Genomic DNA, 4836 nt, shown 5'->3' with positions numbered 1-4836 from the left:
ACACTTTTCAGGCACTTCATTTACTCCTGTAATGTTCATTGTGGCTCTAGTTTTCTGGAGATAATAACTATGCTCAATAGTAAATTTATTTTAGTGTGACTTTCAAGCCAGGTAGAATGTAAACATCACTTATTATTAGAATTTTTCCTGTGTGGTGATCTGGATCATCCATTAGCACATTACATTAATATCCATACACACACATAATTTTAGGATGTTTATTTGCTATTTTACCAGCCCAATGTGGGAGACTGGGGTTTGATCCCTGGGTTGGGAAGATCCCCTGGAGAAGGGAAAGGCTACCCTCTCCAGTATTCCAGCCTGGAGAATTCCATGGACTCTATAGTCCATGGGGTTGCAAAGAGTCGGACATGACTGAAAAACTTTCACTTCACTTAAGTAATGTTTTGAATCTGTCTGCTTAAGAGTACAATATGAATGTATTCATAATGAAGAAGATGAAGTAAAGAAAGATCTCATAAGCATTCTGAAGTTTCCAAATAGTATCCCAATTTTTTTTCTCCAAACTCTACCAGTATCAGGTTGATCTCATATAGACAGTGCTCTCATTAATTCATTCATCTACTTATTGTTCAGGGCATATTATGTGCCATGCTCTGAACCGAAAGAAGACTTTAAAATGGCTACAAAGAGACACTTTCTCTTGAAAAAAAAAAAACAACATATTTTACTTTGAAAAAAAATCATAACACATCTCAGATTAGTGTAATTCTTTCAACTCTTTACTTTATAATGTCTTTGATTGACAATTTTCAATGTCTTTCAAATAACATTTCAGAATCTCCATGTTGTCCTTTTGCTTTTTTTTAAGTCACTGTTAGAACCCATGATGTCTTTCCCCCTAATATTACATCAAAATTACCCCATCTTCATTTTCCTGTTCAGAATGTTGTCAAGAAGAATAGAAAATACACAGATGTTATAGAATGTTTATTATTAGGGAGGCATTAAATGAATTTTATAAAATCTCAAAGTTATTTTCAATTTTTAAGATGCTATTTCTTAGAAGTTCTGAACATTGAACTACAATTTCACAGCTTAGCAAGAATAGTGAGTCTAACCCTTCGAGAATATAATGAAACTAATGGAGTCTTATGGTAAATTTAGAGGAAACTGTGTTTCTCCTTTGAGATGTGGCAAATAGTTACAGGCACAAACATCACTGGCTTTTTACTTAAATGAGCTTATTTGCCTTGACATCATCATATCCTGCTTTCTAATTCAAATATTACAAGCAAGCATAGTATAAACAATAGATAACCTTCTTATCTATTTTTTGTCTCCTTAGATGATATAAATGTCAAAGTATGTTTTTAGTGAAAAGTAGTTCCTGTAAGTTTAAATGATATTTTCTAAGCTTGATTATTTAGAGACACATGGTTTACTTGAATCAACTCTTGCTGTTTTGTGTTTCAAAAAGATTTTAAGAAGAACCCATCTATTACTGTAGTATAATGAAAAAAAAAAGAGGTGGATTTTTGCACAAACTATATACTCAACCAGATGTACTTGTGACCTTTGAAATATGAAGTCAACTTCATATTTCTTTCATAACTCTGCAAGGGAATTTATAGACTTTATTAATGTAAGGTCTCTCATTTTGTTATGAATGATGAAGAATCATAAGTAAAATGCTGATTAAAATGGAAAAAAAGGTTTCAGTCAAATGGGTTTACAGATCTACATCAAGATTTTAATGCATGTGTAATTTAATGACAGACATAATATTTTATAGTTTATTTTTTATAAAAAATGTTCCCTTTTTATTAACTGTATCAGTTCAGTTCAGTTCAGTTCAGTTGCTCAGTCATGTCCGACTCTTTGAGACCCCATGAATCGCAGCATGCCAGGCCTCCCTGTCCATCACCAACTCCTGGAGTTCACTCAGACTCAGGTCCACCGAGTCGGTGATGCCATCCAGCCATCTCATCCTCTGTTGTCCCCTTCTCTTCCTGCCCCCAATCCCTCCTAGCATCAGAGTCTTTTCCAATGAGTCAACTCTTCACATCAGGTGGCCAAAGTACTGGAGCTTCAGCTTTAGCATCAGTCCTTCCAAAGAACACCCAGGACTGATCTCCTTTAGAATGGACTGGTTGGACCTCCTTGCAGTCCAAGGGACTGTCAAGAGTCTTCTCCAACATCACAGTTCAAAAGCATCAATTTTCGGCGCTCAGCTTTCTTCACAGTCCAACTCTCAAATCCATACATGACCACTGGAAAAACCATAGTCTTGACTAGACGGACCTTTGTTGGCAAGGTAATATCTCTGCTTTTTAATATGCTATCTATATAGTATCTCACAAAACAATGATTTATGAAATATGTAGAGCTTACAAGGACAAATTTCAAGATAAAAAGCCTTACATAGATAGCCTTATGTAGATATATAGATATCCTAGTTAACGTGAGAGTTTTTATTAATACCTCCGAAAAATATAGAATTACTATATCTTATAAGATTTGTGATCTTATGCAAATGTTTTAATCTTCTTATCTCAATTTCCTATTTATTAAATGGGAATAATTATAGCACTTAACTCATATGAGGTTTTCTGATGATTAAATGAGATGATTCAAGCCAAATACCTAGAGCTGAGGCCAGCATATATTAAAGACTTAATAGTTGCTATTAATGACTATGTGGTATATTTAGTAATGATAAACTTGATAAATTCACATTTAGTAAGGAATATAGTTAACATCTTAAGTTGGGTATATTGAAGAAGGGGAAAATTCCTCTTTCTTTTTGTGACTTGATTAATGGTTTAGTAAAGAGTATCACCTTTGGTGAAATGTCTCTGAATCCTATATATCTTATTAGAAAGAATAAGAAAAGAATACAGTCAATAATACTTTAGAAGATGTCATTCTCTTTAATTTCCCATTATTAGCACAGTTAAAAAACTACCTTCTGCAACCTCTAAACACCTGTCACAAATATGTTGTTTTTCAAAGTATGCCCCAATGATCATTAGATTCTGAATCTCTTAAGGTCTAATTAAAGCTGTGCCGTAAAAATGGCAGCTTCCTGGACACCAGCCAGATTGAATGAATCAGAATCTCAGGAGGTGGGACTAACCAGGCTTTCTTTTTAGCAAGCTCCATAGGTGATTTTTATACATAGTAAAGTTTAAGAAATCCTAATCTAGTTATGACATAATAAACTGCTATCAATAACATAAGAAACTGCTATCAATCATTCTGCTTTCTGGCTTTCACAAGAGTGAGGATTTTCCCCTTTTATTAGGTTGGTGCAAAAGTAATTGCTGTTTTACACTGTTGAACTTTGCTATTTGATATTGGAATACATTCTTAAATAAATGGTATATATCAATTTAATGCACATTTCTCACTTTGTTTTTTTTTTTTTTTTTGCTAATGACTTACTATTTGCTGTTTATTTTATATTTATTTTAGACTATAGAAATGATATTAGACAAAAAGAAAATTAGAGTGACTTACCTATACAAGTTCAAAATGGGTCATAAACCAGTGGAGACAATTTGTAACATCAACAACACATTTGGCCCAGGAACTGCTAATGCATGTACAGTGCAGTGGTGGTTCAAAAAGTTTTGCAAAGGAGACCAGAGCCTTGGACACGAGGAACATAGTGGCTGGCCATCGGAAGGTGACAATGATCAATTGAGAGCAATCATTGAAGCTGATCTCTTACAACTACATGAGAAGTTGCAGAAGAACTAAATGTTGATTATTCTATGGTTGTTTGGCATTTGAAGAAAATCAGAAAGGTGAAAAAGCTCAGTAAGTGGGTGCCTTATGAGCTGACCACAAATAAAAAACGCATTGAAGTGTCGTCTTCTCCTACTCTATGCCACAACAATGAACCATTTCTCAATTGGATTGTGACGTGTGATGAAAAGTGGATTTTACAAGACAATGGTAATAACCAGCTCAGTGATTGGACTGAGAAGAAGCTCCAAAGCACTTCCCAAAGCCAAACTTGCATCAAAAAAAGGCTATGGTCATTGTTTGGTGGTCTGCTGCTTGTCTGACCCACTGCAGCTTTCTGAATCCCAGTGAAACCACTACAACTGAGAAGGAGGCTCAGCAAATCAGTGAGATGCACCAAAAACTGCAACGCTTGCATCTGGCCAACAGAATGGGCCCAATTCTTTTCCATGACAATGCTCAACTGCACATCGCAAAAGCAATGTTTCAAAAGTTGAACGAACTGGGGGACAAAGTTTTGCCTCATCCACCATATTCACCTGAGCTCTTATCAACCAACTGCCTTGACAACTTTTTGCAGGCAAAAACTTTCTACAACCAGCAGGAGGCAGAAAATGCTTTCCAAGAACTGGATGAATTCTGAAGCACCAATTTTTATGCTACAGGAATAAACAAACTTAATTCTCATTGGCAAAAATGTGTTGATTATAATGGTTCCTATTTTGATTAATAAAGATGTGTTTGAGCCTAGTTATAATGATTTAAAATTCATGGTCCAAAACTGCAATTATGTTTGTACCAACCTAATACAAATAATTTTTTATTTTCATCTTGGATCAGTCAAGGAAATGAACAGTGATTACTGGCAGCAATTCTGAGGCTTCAAATGGAGACCCAAACCTGTTAAAGAGCAGCAAGACATACATCAGAAAGTTTTTTGTTTCTTTAGATAATGCATTTGAATGTAATTTCTCTTTCAGTAAGGTAAGACACACTCATGAATTTTATGTTTCCTTATCTGAGAAAACCCAGCTGTCTGTTAAGACATCTACCAGAGAAATAAGGATTGACGGTTTTTTAATAGGGTTGATAGATATCTTTTGAGATAAAATGGTAACAGAA

General features: G+C 34.7%; 1 pseudogene; it reads left to right on the top strand.

Annotated features, from left to right (window-relative positions):
* Nucleotides 1-3444: 3444 nt before the first annotated feature.
* On the top strand, nucleotides 3445-4444 carry LOC112582016 (annotated as a pseudogene).
* The last annotated feature ends 392 nt before the right edge of the window (nucleotides 4445-4836 follow it).

Source organism: Bubalus bubalis, chromosome X, assembly GCF_019923935.1.
Source record: "Bubalus bubalis isolate 160015118507 breed Murrah chromosome X, NDDB_SH_1, whole genome shotgun sequence".
Lineage (NCBI taxonomy): Eukaryota > Metazoa > Chordata > Mammalia > Artiodactyla > Bovidae > Bubalus > Bubalus bubalis.
This window is presented reverse-complemented; position numbering and strand designations above follow the sequence as displayed.